Source organism: Podarcis bocagei, assembly GCF_964188305.1.
Source record: "Podarcis bocagei genome assembly, chromosome: 3".
NCBI lineage: Eukaryota > Metazoa > Chordata > Lepidosauria > Squamata > Lacertidae > Podarcis > Podarcis bocagei.
The window spans coordinates 54,017,291-54,034,651 of NC_138127.1; the positions used below are offsets into that span (position 1 = coordinate 54,017,291).

The 17,361-nt window shown below is 42.3% G+C and overlaps 1 long non-coding RNA gene across 1 annotated transcript in view; it reads right to left on the reverse strand.

The window, feature by feature from the left end:
• Positions 1 to 7,165: 7,165 nt before the first annotated feature.
• Positions 7,166 to 17,361, reverse strand: part of LOC308583481 — a 45,051-nt gene continuing 34,855 nt past the window's right edge. The window contains exons 2-3 of the long non-coding RNA XR_014006247.1: positions 12,182 to 12,210; positions 7,166 to 7,239 (exon numbers count right to left, since the gene is read on the reverse strand). This is a non-coding gene — a long non-coding RNA (uncharacterized lncRNA). The remainder of the gene's footprint in view (positions 7,240 to 12,181; positions 12,211 to 17,361) is intronic.

Genomic DNA, 17,361 nt, shown 5'->3' on the forward strand with positions numbered 1-17,361 from the left:
TTCCTATGCCCCACAAATAACCCAGAGATGCATTTTAAATAAAAGCACACATTCTACTCATGTGAAAACACACTGATTCCTGGACCATCCGTGGGCTGGATTGAGAAGGCGATTGGGCCGCATCCGGCCCACGGGCCTTAGGTTGCCTACCCCTGGCCATAGCATATGTGCAAGAGACTTGTGACCAACAGAACATCTCCTACACTTCATGGAATAGCATATAGCAGTGTGTGTGTGTGTGTGTGTGTGTGTGTGTGTGTGTGTGTGTGTGTGTGTAAACCATATATACACACACTGACTAGGGTTTGTCTCCAACATTAGTTAAAGCAGATCTACTTAAATTAATGAGCATGTCTGACTTAGGCATATTAATTTCAATGAGTCTACTCTGAGTAAAACCTAGTTGGTTACAATCCTATATGGATTTACTGACATCTGACAACTAGCTAAGACACATGGAGCACTTTGAAAGCTTGAAAGTGCTGTAAAAATGTTGCCTTATTAGTGTTGACTTTAGTTAGATTCAGCCTTTGCTCTGGCTAATTCTTTTCCTGGCCACAATGTTGGTATCCTTTGTACTTAAAGAGAAATGCCTTGTGAATTGAAAGAATGATCATATCCTTCATGATTGCTTTATCTCTAAATGTTGTTATCCTCTTAAAAGTAGGGGAAGCTCAAGGACCTATTGTGAATGCTATGTTCAATTTCTAAGGAAGAAAAAACCCCAAAGGAGGAAAATATATCCAAAGGCTTCACAACTGCCTCTTTCTTTCAAGGCCAGTGGACTGGAAAATCCTTTTATAAAATCTTTTCAGGAAATTCTAAATTTATTGTGCTCAATGTGTGTTTTGTGTTCATTTTTACCTTCGTAGTATATGCTTGGTGAAGAACGCTATATATCTTGAGGGTAGCATTATTTGTTTGTTGCAGAGGGAGATTAAAGATGGATTACATCCCTGTTGAGGCATAAGATGGTCTGACATGTCATCATCAAATATTTCCATTTCTGTAACAATCCTTCTTGCTAAGAATGATCAGATCACTGAATGATGCCTTGCTTTGGAATTGCCATTGGGCTTACCTCTTAAATACAACATTGGCTGTGTACACACAAAACATTTAAAGCACACACTCACAGCCCCCCAAGAGAATGCAGGTAACTATAGTTTAAGGGTGCTGGGAATTGTATCTCTATGAAGGATAAACTACAGTCCCCAAGATCCAAAGGTGAGTGAGTGCTTTAAATGTGTAGTGTGCACCAAGCCTTGTTTTTTTAAAAAAATTCACTAACTTTCCTATGAGGATCAAGTTATGTCATATCTTTGATGCTTGGGTCACCCAATATTCAACTTTTGTCACTCCTGTAGTCATAGTGTTAAATGTGTGAATACATTTAGCAGGTTTAGATTTGTTTCATTTAAGTAAGCATCACAGGGGGATCAGGACCATGTGATGGGGTAAGGGTGAGCTAATGCTTTCCATTTCACAAAATTGCTATGGGCTTTTACAATGAAAGGATTAGCCAATCCTAATCACATCTCCACGCCCACCTGCCCCCATGGCTGTTATTTAAATGACAAAAAACAAAGCCTAGACAAACACATTGGTTGATTGATTCATGCAATTAGAGTACAGTGGTACCTCAGTTACAGACACTTCAGGTTACAGACGCTTCGGGTCACAAACTCCACTAACCAGGAAGTGGTTACTCCAGGTTAAGAACTTTGCCCCAGGATAAGAACGGAAATCGCACGCCAGTGGTGCAGCAGCAGCAGGTGGCCCCATTAGCGAAAGCTCGCCACAGGTTAAGAACCATTTCAGGTTAAGAACAGACATCTGGAACGAGTTAAGTTCTTAACCCGAGGTACCACTGTACAACCCTACACAAGTTCTTAACCCGAGGTACCACTGTACAACCCTACACAAGTTCTTAACCCGAGGTACCACTGTACAACCCTACACAGTACTCACTTACCTGGGAGAGAGCCCCAGTGAACTTACTGGGACTTACTCTTGAGTGGCCAAGCCCTGTTAATATCAAATATAATTTGGACGTTAATACTAACGTAATTCAAAGTGCAGTATGACAAGGGTTAGCTCAACTGATCAAAAAGTATGTGGCCTGTGGCATTAAACCAAAGTAAGAAGGTTAGCCAGGAGCTCCAAATATACAACCGCTTACATGTGTGTTTCTTGCCAGCTGGGTTTCAGTGGGTGTGATGCTCTGCTTAAGCATTAAACAAATAAGAGCTTCACCAGCAGTTTCGCTGAAGGCAGTTTTACCAGATGGTGTTTAATTATGCTGTTTTCAGTTGCAGACTCCTCCCACATTTGTCTGCTGCCTTAATGGGAACCAGGGCAAATTATTTAACCGTTGAGTAAAAGGGAACGTCTGCTTTAAAGAGTTACTATTTTATGTCTTTAAAACCAAGACAACTTCTTAATTTTAAAACTTTAAAACAGTGCAAAAAAGGAAGAAGCATTTTAATATACATATCAGATATACATTGCCAAATTGTAAAAAAAGCAAGTGCTGCAATTCTATATCAAGGGACTGGGGTGTCTGTTAGGGATCAGGGTGAAGCACTCCTATCTAGGAGCCGTCTATTCAGTTTGTCTAGCAGTCATGAATGTAATTAACTTCATGGCTTCGAGCCACAAACACTTGCCATATAGCAAGAGTGGGCAGAATGCAGAACTAGATCTATGGCTAAATCTCATGGGTAATTTGAAGCACATCAATAAGCATTTCTGTCTTGCAGTTATTTAACAGCAGCAGCAACAAAAAAAGGTTGCTGCTGCCTTCCTATTCACTCACCACCCTAAATTATACTGTTGAAATAAATAATGTTTGAGGTGATGATGAGTGGGTTGTTGTGTGGAAAGACTGTTCCTGAGTTGAGAATTATTCACTTTTAAGTCTCTGGCACCATACTCCAGTAGGTGGATCTCAGAATTCTACCAAAAAAGAGGAAGATCCTACAAACCTAAAGTCTACCCATACTTGCCTTATAGCATAGCTTCTGAGATCTAGTGTTACTGGTTTTTTAACATTGACAACCAAGTGTGTTGCTGACCTTGTGTGCTCAAGGCTAGGCTCACTGTGCTGCAAGGGGGTAAATCTGTGCTATACTTGACCTAGACCTTCACAGTCCCCCCAGTGCCTTCGGTTTTCTTGCCAGAAACATAGGTATGTCAGGTTTGAATATTCATAGGCCAGGACATGAGTGCAGCAATGCTCTCCTCACTTGTGGTTCTCAGCAGCTCCTATTTAGGGGCATCCTGCCTTCCACACTGCCCAGTTATTACTGCCCACTTATGTGTGTGGGCAAGGTGGGGGGAGGAGGAATGGTCTATTTCCCTTCAGTAAAGTGTCACACACAAAAAATTGAAGGAAGAAGGATATGGACAAAGTCCAGGAGTGAATTAGAAAGTTTGTTTCCATCCACATTTGGTAAGAAATTTGCCATCTACTTCAGTGAGAGCAGATTTTGAAAACCCAAGTGCTTCTAGAAAACCCAAGGGACTGTGGGTAAACATCCCAACATCTTCAAGTTTATCTGAACTAATCCAGACATATGCACTATATGGAGGACACCTACCAATGGTTGTCATCGGTTGCCCATGGTGTGCCTTCTTTTGTTACACAACCAGCTCTAAGTCTGAATGGCTGGGAAACATCCCAAATCCTTGATATTCTCAGGCTGCATACACATTAACCTCTTTGTAGCAGGGGCGTTCCAAGGTGGGGGGCGGCGGCCTACCCCAGGTGTCATTCCAAAGGGTGTGAGTGTGACAAAATGCTGGCCACATGACCCAGAAAGCTGTCTGTGGACAAACACTGGCTCCCTCGGCCTGAAAGCAGAGATGAGCGCCGCAACCTCATAGTCGCCTTTGACTGGACTTCACCTTACAGGGGTCCTTTGCCTTTTTACCTTCTATTAGAATCCAGGCTACTGCCGATATGGTATAAAGGAGGCGTAGAGGCAACTGAAAGCACTGGCAGGCAGGAGGCAAGGGCTGAACTCTTCCAACCTCTGCTTTCCTTCTGAAACTGCTTCCTCTCTCCTTCTCCCAGTTGGCCTGAAAGACCAAAACTAATCCCTGACATTAGAAAAACAGCTGGTAAGAGGAAGACAGTTTTCAAGGGAGAGCACAGGCATTGGGAGTGTTCAGCATCTCCTCCCAGCTGCTGCTTCTGCCTTTTCAATAACCCAAGCTCTTATATGAATTTCAGCACAACCTTGAAGCATATGCCTTGTGAGTGCTCAGTAATTCAGCGCAACCTGGTTTCTAAGGCATGGGGTGTTGCCACCATCACTCTGAATGCCTGAAGTCTTGACTGTTTGGGGAGGGGGTGAGAATGGAAAACTGGCTGGGAGGGGGCACTCCACATTGCAGCATTTGCAGGCACACTTACAGGAGAATTCTGTCCTATCATCATGGTTCTCCTTGCAAGACTTGAGCCTGCTGTCCTGATATGAGGGCCTCTAACTGCACAGGTGTTTTGGGTCTACAGTATGTGGTTTTTTCCCCACCTGCCCAATTTCTTTTCTGCTGTGTAAAACTTGTGCTTGGTGTTTAATTATATTCTACCACATCCCGGGATGCAAGCAGAATAAGTCTGAATGCTATTCGGTGTTCTATGTCAATTAACATTGATCATGGCATGTGATTGATTCAGATGCCTTCCTCGTCTATTTAAATAGTCAAGTATAATGGATCAAACAGGGACTAAACAATGCTTCTGAAAACCTCTGGCAATTTTTCAGCATAATAGAATCAGGCAGACAATTGTCTGTTAATGGAGAACATCAGAGAGATAGGAACTGCCATAAAGTTAGTTTCATTTGAAGCTGCTAAATGAGGATTTTTAAGAACCTTACCAAAAATGCAAGCTTTTTAACATGAGTTTGATACAGCTTTGCTACAGTTCTGATGTAAGGATCAGGCTGCATTCACTACATACATATTTTGAAATAAAGAATGCTGATGTATCAGAATTATAGGTGACCTCCAGGGGTTAAAACATTTGCTCATTTTTTTCCTAAATAACAGGGTATCAAGCCAACTCAGTGATGGAAGCTTATTTTCCATTAATGCCAATACCCCTTTAGGAACACCATCTATTTCTATTTTTTTTTTTTAATATTTTTATTGGGTTTTCACATTTTATATAGACACAAACAACACACATAACACCAAAACAAACAAACATAAAAAACAACAAAAATGAATAGTTCCCGAAAATCTTATTTTCTAACCCTAGTCCTTGACTTCCCCCCACACCCTCCCCTGCATCCCTGTTCCCAGATTTGTGTCAGCAAGTTGGCATTTCTTCCGTCTTAGTATTAGTCCTTTTATAAAAAAAACAAAAATAAATTTTCCCTAGTTGGACCCCAATTCTCTTCCCTCGATTTCTCATTTTTTCTTACATAATTTTCTTATTACTAAACCCCCTGGTCTTGAGTGTTGTTTAAATTTAAATACTTCCCTCCCTCCCATCCCCGCTTTGCGTCCTTTCCCAAGACATGTCCAAAATAACAGTTTTTAGCCTGGATTCCGGACATCCGAGGCTCTCAAATCTCTTTCAGTCCCTCTCCGCCAATTTTGTTGGTAGTCCTTTTTGTCTATCATCGAGTCTCGAAAGATTTCCTTAACCATCAATCCAATCAGTCCATAGTCTCTTCCCATATTTAAAGGCAACTGCTGAGGAATTTCCACAAGGCCTAAGTCTTGGTGATAGTCAAAAACAAAGTCTATGTGGAGGCCCCAATTGTACTTCTTTATTTCAAGTTCCTGAATTCCATAAAGTCCCAGGGCCTCCACTTTCGTCTTCTGTATCTTTCGTAGGCTTAAAGTAGATTTAATCCAATAGTCTCCTTGCTTGTGTTCTCCAGATGCCGACTTCTGGTTAGTATTTTCCCAGATAACTTGTTCTCTTTCTTGTTTTGTCTTCTCCTCTTCTTTGTTTATAGTTTCGAATTCAGCTGTGGGTTCTTTCTCACTCAGGCCCTCATTACATTCAGCAGAACTACTTGTTTCCAAATCCAAGGTCGTCAATTGTTTACTCATAGCTGTAGTCTGCTCCTGTAAGGTTCCCACCAGTGAAAACATCCTTTCGATTTCTCTCAGTATCTTTCCATCCACAGCCATTGTAATTCCACAGAATTCCCCCTAGAGGGAATCTGGTTACTGAGTAATCTTTTCTCCAACAATCCTCTGTCCTATTGTTGTTTCTTTGTTTCCCAAAATTTTAGTTCAATTGTAACTCCTTTTAATCCGGAGAGGTCTTAAACAGCGATTTTTTTCACTATTAATAGTCCATTTGACAGCTTTTGACAGCTGTCAAATTCTGCTCCTCTATACAGGCTCCAAAGCAGGTCGCTCCCGGGCCCGGGAAGGAGGGTTGTTTGCCACAAAACAAAGACTCTTCCAACACTCCACTCTCCTGCTCAAATTTACCTTTCTAAATCTTGGAAGTTACTGTCTTTTTAAAACTCACCCTTTACAGGGTAGGCACTCCAGCTTAGCCTTATTTCATTGCTCTGGATCGTCTGCAAGGGGGGGTGTGGGGACTTCCTTTTGGCACACCCCCCGGTCGTCTCAAATTCAGAAGGTAAAAATTTTTAAGTTCAGTTCCAAATTACTCACGGGTTCTTTTTTCAGTCCGAATTTCAAGGAAGGAAGTCAGCGCTCTCCAGTTATGGCTCGCGGCTTCGCTCAGCGGCGGTAGCGGTCGACTCTCAGTGCCACGCCGTCCCCTGTATCCCCTCCGTAGCCTTTAAAAAGGCTCATTGCGAATCAGGGGGGGCGCTTAAGGCACCCGCCGAGTCTTCAGTCCGCAGGCTTCTGCGCCTGCGGTTTTTAAGGGTCCCCGTGTCGCCGGCACGGCAAAGACCCATCCACCGCTGAGCCGATTCCCTCCGGAGCTCGGAGGGAATCCGCCATTTCCCGATCGCGCCAACCCGGAAGTCTCAGGAACACCATCTATTTCTATATCCTCCAGTGTTGACCACTGGGTTCTCTTATGCTCATCTCTGAGTAACAGCTATTCCACCACATGGCTAAGTTGGCTTGCTTCATAACAGCCACTTACATTTAGAATGCCCCAACCGCCAAACAATGGGTGGAGATATAATAAAGATTTTTTAATACATGGTCGGTCCAATTGAATTATAAACTTAAGTTTTTCTGCTGTTTGTTCAGATGAGCTATTGCTGTCCAAACTGGCAACATCTGGAACAAAAATCAGGGTACGATCATTATTTTAGATGCAGCCAGCCTGTCCATAATAGAGAATGGTTTTACTCTGAGTAGGCTAGAATTGGATGCAACCCAATATATATAAACAGGTCAGTTAAAAATAATTTATTTGAATGGTTAAGTTTCTTGTTTAACACATGATATGATGTTACCTAAAAGTATGAGTGCAGTATTCATTCATTAAGTACATCACATGCAACTCCAACATAATTTCACTAAATCATGCGACATACATAAGCACAAACACATCAAAGAGAGGGAGGCTTGAGAGAGGGTTAAAATCTACTGGCTTGTCACATGAAATTAGGTGGGGGAACAACTCTGTGCATAGCAGTTTTTGAAAAAAAAGATAGCTAAGCTGACATGGTGGTTTAGTGGATTAAAGCATTAGACCATTCCACCACAGTGCCATAGGTCAGGTCAGTCCCATTTTTACTGTCAAGTTAAATCATATCGATGAGAGTTTTGTTTTTGGGGTAGGAGAAAAACACTCACTCTCTGCAAAAAAAAAAAAAAAAAAAATCCCCCCAAAAATCCATGACTGACTTCCTGATCAGGTTTGGAAGCAGGAATGCCAGGCTATAGGGTGAGACTGAATGTATTACATAAAATCTTACAGGGTTCATTTTTCACAGGTTTAATATGATACAAAAATTCAGAAGCATTGCTGGCTAGTCATTTATCCAATGTTTATCAGAATATCATGGTCTGGGAGTCTCAGTTGGGTTTTAAAAGCAGCTGGAAATAATATAAGCATGGATTTGCAACATTAGGTGTGTGTGCCTACTTCATCAAAGGATACAGAGGGCAGCTTGTATTTCAGAACATCATTTATCCTGGCACACCAGTATCTCAGTTGAGATGAGAGAATTCCCAATGGAAACTGCTGGTGCAGAGTGGGAACCAGTAAAGATCAATGAGGGGTTCTGATGGCACTTTTAATCTACCCAGCTGCTAACTGGGATAGTACTTTTGAGGATTATACCCCATATAGAGAATTACAATAATATTGTGCCTCAAAATCCATGGGCTATAGATATGTGTCCATAAGAGAGAAAATGAACCCCCCTAGGTAATTTACTATTTACCCCTAGAAAAATGTCACTGTTCTACTTAAATGGATTCAGACTGGGAGTATAGAACATATTCCATTAATACAGGAATCTGATTTATACCAGGTTAGTCTGTTGGCTCTTCCAGCACAGTATGATCTGGTCTGATTAGCAGTTGTTCTCCAGAGAGTTAAGAACATTTTCTGCATCATCTGTTAACTCATCCTTTCACCTGGAGACAGAGCCTCTCAGAGATCTAGAGAGGTCCAGGCTGCTTCCGGCTTTTAAGGCCCCTACCCACAATAAAAAAAAATAAAACGATGGGTTAACATACAAAAATAAAATAAAGCATAAAATCCAACAACCAAAAGCTGCTTCCTTGCTTGATTCATACTCAATGCAAGAAATAAAAATGATCTGTATGAGAACAAATGTACATAAGAATAGCCTGCTGGATCAGGCCAATAGCCCATCTAGTCCGGCATCCTGTTCTCACAGTGGCCAATCAGATGCCTGTGGGAAACTCACAAGCAGGATTTGAGCCTCTCCTGCTGTTTCCAGCAACTGGCATTCAGAAGCATTACTGCCTCCATCTGCGATGGCAGAGCATCACCCTCAAGGCTAGTAGCCCTCGAGAGCCCCCTCCTCCATTTGTCTAATCCAGAGCTTTCCAAACTTTCCATGTTGGCAGCACACTTTTTAGACATGCATTATTTCGCGACACAGTAATTCAGTTTTAGTAGCAAACCTGAGGTTATACCTTTGCAGCCCCAGCAGGAGCGTTCGTGCGACACGCCTACACACTGCAGCTGACACACTCACGCATGGGTCAGCAAACTAAGGCCCCGGGGCCAGATCTGGCCCAATAACCTTCTAAATCCAGCCCATGGACGGTCTGGGAAGGGGTGGAGGGAAGTTCAAAGGTTCAAAAGAACCTAATAAGCAGAGATGAAAAATGAATACTGCGAGGATGTTAAAAATGTGGTAAATCAATTAAAAATATATTATTTAAAAAACCCAGGCATAATTCTCTGTAACATGAGGAACACAGGAGGTTGCCTTCTGGTTGCTCCATCTAGCTCAGCAATGTCCACAATGACAGGCAGTAGACATTCCCAGCCTGACCTGGCTGTGGAACCTGGAAGCTTCTACATGCAAGGCAGATGCTCTGCAGTTCAGAGATCCAGTGCTGCTCCATTAGTGACCTTTCATATGTTGCTGCTTGCTTGAATGGGCCAGGGGTGTCATAGTCAAAACAACATGAACATGTGATAGCGACAGAATGGAGAGGTGGCAGGTGTGGCAGCAGGAGGGATTAACATTTTTTGTATGCTGGGGCTTTGTATTTATGTGGGGGACACCCCCCCCCGAAATCCTTTGCATTCTTTGCAACAGCTGGATTTCTCCACAGTGACTCAACATAGTTGAGCTATTGTGCTGAGAAGAAAGAATTTCTTTTCAGGACCCTCTGGTGCGGATGCATCCCTAATGAGGATTTTCGCTGGGGTTTGCTGGACAGCTGTTGCAGTGATAATGGATTGTCTCCTCTTCTTTGTGGGAAAGGATGCACTGACGTCTCCGTGGTCTGAGCTGGCATTGGGGTGGAAGGAAGAACCTGGCAAAAATCCACCCACCACAAGTGGATCAAAATAGGTCCATTGATGTACAAATGGATCAAAGAAGTTTAACAAATAGATCAAAGAAGTTAAAGAAAACATGCCATGATTTATAAATGGCGATAATATACAAAACAGGGCTGGGGAGGAGAACAAACAAACAAATCATTACCTGCCTGAATTTGAGAGACAAAGAAATTAGGCAAAATGATGCACATTACCTGGCCTCTTGATGTTATGAAAAGAAAGTAAATATCAGGGGGTGATTAGGTTGGAGAGGAATGAACCATCTATAGCCTTACTGACATTACAGTAGCCAGCTGGAAATGCCACTGAAATAGGAGGAAACAGAAGACCATAAGATCAATGTCTGTCCATTATATTGTTGTTTGTTTAAATAAATAAATAAATAAATAAATAAATAAATAAATTTTTCTTCCTCGCTCTTCACCATAAGGTCCCAGGGCAGATTCAACAACGTTAAAATACAATATTAAGATAGTTTCTCACAGGTGTCTTTCCCAGCCCTACCTGAAGCCACTGGGGATTGAAGATGCTTTACCACTGAGTTACGGCCTCCCACAAGGATAACACAAAGAGGCAGAAGAACCATACAAATAATGTAAAGGGATCACCAAACCCAATGATATCATCACAGAACATTCTGAGCAATGGGGCTGTTGTCAATTTGCATCTCATTATAAAATTAGATAATTGTTTAACTGGCACATGCCAGTTGATGACATAGAGAGATCCAAGAGTATTATCATATTGTCATCTCCGTTACCAAAGCGAGTCTTTAAACACTCAGGTTCACATGAAAACATTTGTGTAAATAGAAACTGGATGCATCCTAAGGACAAACACTGTGCAAAATCTTGCTACGTGTGCAAGCTTTGTAAACAATGTTTTAGAAAGGTCTTCTCCCAGTAACTCAAAATAAAGGAAATAATGTATGCCAGATCTGAGGTACCGATAATATTTTAAACAATTTCATACTATGCCTGTTAAGGTTGAGCTATGGTATATGTTTGTGCACTGCGCTAGAATAAAGTAAAACAAGCCAAGAGTGTCACTAACCACTGGAAACCAACTAATTCAATCCCACATCTGTCAACCTAAGCCCCACATTCACACAAGTTCTCTTCTGGTAGGCTACCCACCAAAATACCTTCTTTTTAACGTGGGTTGAATATATGTATTGCTTGGGATTGGCTGGATGTTAGGAAAGTATAATTAGATGACTTAGGCTCCCTCACTGAGAATCTTGAAAACTGGTAATACAACCATCTTAGGACTCCAGTATCACAACCTGGGCAAGGCCCTTTGAAATTTAAAGTTTAGGTCTCCCACTCAGGCACGAGACAGGTTCCACCCACTCCTTTCATAGACCTGTTGGCAGCTAACTGATCAACAGATCTCCAGCCTAGCACATCAGGTAAAGGAGGAGAGCAAATGACAGCCCCATGGAGGAAGAATAATAGAATTGTATAATTATTTATTAAATTTGTATACCACCCTCCATCTGTAGATCTTAGGGTGGTTCATATTGTAGAGTTGGAAGAGTGTTAGTAGTCAAAGCTATCTGACTCCCAACACTAAAATGTGAACCATTCTGAGATCTACTAATGAAGGGCAGTATACCAATCTCACCTGCTTTAGTGGGGAATTTTATGGACTAGAATATCCATTTGGTGTCGCTCAGCACTTGTTTTATCATTTTTAGGGGAGCTATTACTGGTTAATATTTTAGTGGCACTTGTTGCTTGACTACAACTGCCATCATCCCTGGCCATTGGCCATGGTGACTGAGGCTGATGAGAGGCTATAGAAAATACAAAGCAAACAGAGATGGATCCATGACCTGACTCTATATGCAGTTAAGCGCATGCACACACATAGTGCCATATGTAGAGATCAAGCTACTCAGTCCTCATTCAAGTCACAAGCACCGCCCAGGCATTATACATTAATTTTGTTGTCAAAAACATAGTACCTGGCAGGAAAAAGGAGATTACAAGATCGCGGAATTCCACAAAACATCAACAACAATGTGGCTCACATCATTGCTAGTTATTGCATTACTCATGCCCTATTTCATGTGATTCTGGGTGTGTAAGGAGAACATACCTGGGCAGCATTCCACGTGTCCAACATTTCATTTAAACTGTGTAGGTGGTCACATCTACATGTGGAAGCAGACCAGGAAGGTTATTTATTTAGGTATTTAAAAGATTGGTGCCTCACCTTTTCATTTACCAGGATCCACAGGGCAGCTAAGCAATGAAACAAGACACACCAATAAAAATTAGCATAAATAATAACCCTCACAGCAGAACTGGCAATAAAATAACAGGATTAAATGGGGGAAGTTAATGGTCTGTTATCCCAAAGTCCCCTCTCAAATGACAATCTTAATTTTCTACCTTAAAACCACAGTGAAAGATGCAGGTAAGCCTCTTTCTGGATTAGAAGTAAATGAGCTCTCTTTGGACTAACACAGAAATTACCCAATTTTTCTGATGGTTTCTTCATGAGGTTAGAAAGCACAGCTGGACAGCTATGGTGCTGTTCCTACCACCACCACCACCCAGGGCCCTGAACCTCAGCAAGACCCACTGGAGTACACGATTCCACAGCAGATGGTAGCATACCATCTGGCAAGCGAACACGTCCAAAGTTCCAGTCAGACCAGGTTCCAGCTTCTGCAGCCAATCCAAGGGTCAGGGCACCTGGAGGTCAACCCCACACCAGCAGTCCTGAAGAGCGTGCTGGAACATCCAAGCCACATTCCAACCAGCTTGGAAGTTGAGCAGACACAGCACCTCAGCTCTGCTTCCCTTTTATACTTTGCATGCTGACTGTAGCATCTGGGCTTGATGAGGCATGTGACCCTCACCTGTTCCAAGCCTACTTCAGCTGAGGAATCACACACCTCCTCCCAGAGCTAGCAAGCAAGCTAGTGAGCTGGACTGGGGCCCCTGAGTGCCTCAGTCTCCTAGAGCGTCTCTTCCACTTCTCCCTCCGCCTGAGAGCCTGCCATGTTTGTGGGTACAGGGGCAACTCTGGTTCTGGTGATTGGTCCTGCTGCTTTGGTTTTTGTGCAATGACCTCCATCCCCTTGCCATCCTCTGTCACCCTGTGATTACATCCTGCACCAACCTCTCCTTCCCTATCCCCAGCTTGCCTCGGTGTGTCCCAGACCCTGCTACACCCCATGCCAGGTTCCTCTTCCTCCTCCCTGTCATCCTGTCAGTTCATGACACCTACCAGTTCATGGCAATGATACTGATTTGAATGGTGCATTTATCTAGATGTCTCTCCAAGCCAGATCATCTATTTACAACGAAGTATTCAGTGGCTTTGGCCACCTCATGAGAAGAGAAGACTCCCTGGAAAAGACCCTGATGTTGGGAAAGATTAAGGGCACAAGAAGAAGGGGACGACAGAGGACGAGATGGTTGGACAGTGTTCTCGAAGCTACGAACATGAGTTTGACCAAGCTGCGGGAGGCAGTGGAAGACAGGAGTGCCTGGCGTGCTCTGGTCCATGGGGTCACGAAGAGTCGGACATAACTAAACGACTAAACAACAACTCCTCAGTGGCTTACAACAACCTTACAACTAGCCCAGTATCAACTACACCAGGCAGATTCATCAACTTGGTTCTCTCTGGATGTTACTGGACTCCCATCATCCCTGACCCTTGGCCATATTGGTTGAGGTTGACTGGAGACCAAAACATGTGGAAGGCACCAGATTGAGGAAGGCTTGTCTCTATTGATTGGTAGCAATTCTCCAGAATATCGGGAGGGTATCTAAGTGGGGAAGCCAGAATTGAATCTATGATTTTCTGAACATATTCTACCACTGACCCATAGGCCTTCCCCTGATTGAGCAATAGTTTCCTAGTGGCCCTATCAGGGGAAGAACTCTAGACAGCTACCATTCTATTTTTATTTTGTTGCCACTGTTGTAACAAGCCAGTTTGACCTGAAGCTGTATTTGGTGCAGTTAATGAAAAACAAATCCTTATCCATCAACCAAACTCTAAATTCAGTCAAGTAGGGTTTTTTTTTTTTTAATTGTTACCAGGAATGTATGTCAAAGGGGAATCATTCCAAAAAAGAAAAAGAATAAGCAATTTAAAAAGCATTGGATGCAAGAATAATTTAATAAATAAAAGTCAAGTTTGAAATAGTTCCTGTTATAACTAAATACAGATGTTTAGTAATCTTGAGGCCTTGGCGGCAATAAGAGAAGATACATTTGAACTCCTTTAAAAAATGTGGATGATGGTCAGCTAAGTTTTACTCAGAGTAGCCCATCAAAATTAATGGACCCAGGTTAGTCCATTGATTTCAATGATTCTACTCTGAGTAAAACTTAATTGAATACCACCCTGTGCATATGAGATGAGATTCTGATATAGTACAAGCCAGGAAGTTTGTTGATCTTCTTCCAGAACCCTGTATTAGTTTGATTCTTGCATTATTATGATGAATATGCCCCTTTGTGCCAGTTTTCTTTTATTCAACTAGATTTGACAATAACAAAACAAAGAGATTGCAGAAACCTTGGCTGCTATCCAGTGCACACTTACCTGGCTTTCTTTGTACTTAGAATGTGTATATATTACCTAGGCATGTGTGCTCACATGTTAATTCATTTGTAGAAATAATACCTTTAGCCTCCCTGGCAAGGTGAAAAGTTTTCATGCAAGTTAAACATGTATTCTTTTAGACTTTTTCAAGCAGTGCCACGAGAGGCGATTATGCATGCTTTTCTAAGCACTTAATAGTCCTAATATGAACATTTCCACCTCTTACTATTCCCCAAAGGTGAAATTAATAGGAAGCAGTGGAATGCTGACGGCGTAATTCTATGCAGTGGGTAAGCGTTGTTTTTCTTGCAGGTAAAGGAAAAGTCTGGTTGAAGGCATTGCAATAGCAATAGTAGTAGTAGTAGTAATAATAATAATAATAATAATAATAATAATAATAATAATAATAATAATAATAATCTGGTAGTAGATAGGTAGCCGTGTTGGTCTGCCATAGTCAAAATAAAAAAATTCCTTCCAGTAGCACCTTAAAGACCAACTAAGTTAGTTCTTGGTATGAGCTTTCGTGTGCATGCACACTTCTTCAGATACCATCTGAAGAAGTATCTGAAGAAGTGTGCATGCACACGAAAGCTCATACCAAGAACTAACTTAGTTGGTCTTTAAGGTGCTACTGGAAGGAATTTTTTTATTTTGAATAATAATCTGATTTCAGATTTGCCGACCATATGAATAACCAGTAAAACAGCCAGTACACCCCAGCAAAGAAAGGTGTTGATACCACACACCTGCAGCCAACACCCACCCCTGCCACCAATTGTGTGTATTGTCTTGGGCAGGACACCTCTAGCATCTGAAAATAGCAAGAATAGTGGCCTACCAGACTCTAGTTCTTGTGACGAGGACCAACACAGTAACAGCACCATCCCAACCACATTTATTCAGAAATTACATTGTGTGCTACTGAACCCATTGCTTGCTTTTATTGCCTTCTAAGCGTTTTTAGGATCGGGCTGTAACAAACCACTTTGCACGCTGAAAGTCATATTGAAATGGAATCGACTAGCAGACACTGAATGCAAGTTGTGATTGTTCATAGTCTGTGCAAATGAAGTTCAGCCTAACAGGGGGGAATTAAGCTTCCTTTCTGTCTGACCGGCAGTGTGGTGTAGTGGTTAAGAGCGGTAGTCTCGTAATCTGGGGAACCGGGTTCGCGTCTCCGCTCCTCCACATGCAGCTGCTGGGTGACCTTGGGCCAGTCACACTTCTTTGAAGTCTCTTAGCCCCACTCACCTCACAGAGTGCTTGTTGTGGGGGAGGAAGGGAAAGGAGAATGTTAGCCGCTTTGAGACTCCTTAAAGGGAGTGAAAGGCGGGATATCAAATCCAAACTCTTCTTCTTCACGACAACTGTCATCCTCGTGATCAGCAATATCAGAGCAATGATGATGCAATTATTTAAAAATATCCACTGAGTCCCTATGCTTATTCAGGATCATTTCCAAGTTTTTTTGTTTTTTGTTTTATTTGTATGTTTGGGTGGTCTCTTAAAAAAAAAATCTTATTGTGGATGTGTGGAAGACCCTTAAGCAACGGGAACATTTGCTCCAACAGCTGTCGCATCCACCCTCAGCCAGAAAATTGTTTGCTTTTGATGACTAGGGCTCTCACTACCATCCACAAAATGCACAGCCATTGTTTTCAAAAGGCCTCTATTTACCTTGCTCGCATGGTCTTGGCAAGGGTGTGTGTTGTACATTAGAAAACATCTGCCTTCTGTTTTACTGCCGGAAGCTATTTACTATGAGGCATAATGATTCTGGGTGGGAGGAGATAGCTTGCTTCAAAGCAATTTTCCATGGGAGGGGGCCAGCTGTGGTTGGTTGGTTGGTTAGAATAAAAGAGCGTAGAGTATGCACGAGAATTAGGAGCATTGTAAAACGTATATCCTGAGAGACCAGGAAATAATAACTTAAATTACAGTATCCATTTCCACAGTTATAGCCTATTGACACATTGCTTAAAAGCTGAGGGGTGCCAGCTCCTCTTCTAAAGAGGATCCCTTTTAACAGCTACACAGTAAATATTAATCATAGAATCACAAAATTGTAGAGTTGGAAGAGACTCTGAGGGTCACTGAGTGTAGCCCCCTGCAAGCATCCATGACAGATATCCATCCAACCTCTGCTTATAAGCCTCCAAGGAAGGAAAGTTCCCCACCTCCCTAGGGAGTCTGCACATGTTCCAGCAGGACTATTACTTCCCTTGATCTATACTTCTGTTGATGCAGCCTAGAATAGCATTGGCTTTCTTTGCTGCTGCATCACACTGTTGACTCATGTTAAGCTTGTGGTCTACCAGCCCCCCTAGATGTACTACTGGCAAGCCAGGTGTCCCCCTTCCCCCACCTTATATTTGTGCAGCTGGTCCTTCCTGCCTAAGTGTAAAACCTTGCATTAGTCCCTATTTGTCCCTATTGACATTCTTTTTGTTAGTTTTGGCCCATTTCTCTAATCTGCCTCTTGATCCTCTCCATCTCTCCAACCCACCCTCCGCAAAGCAGGACTCACATTTCCTGTGGAAGTGATCGCATACTGTCGGTCCAGCTACTGGGGTGTATGAAACACGATGCTTGACATACAGCGGTGTGCCTAGCACAGTAACATCATGCTTTGCTGTGGGCTAGTATATGTATGGGGGATCCCCCAATTGTTCACACATACGACTCTGCATGTGCAAGAATGTTATGTTTTGCAAAGTGAAATACAGTGTTTGTTTTAAAGCCGACCGCTTGCTTCTGTAGAGAGCCCGAACTCTCTTTCATATGTTTAATAGCCATAGGGTATACAAATTTAAACAACTGTT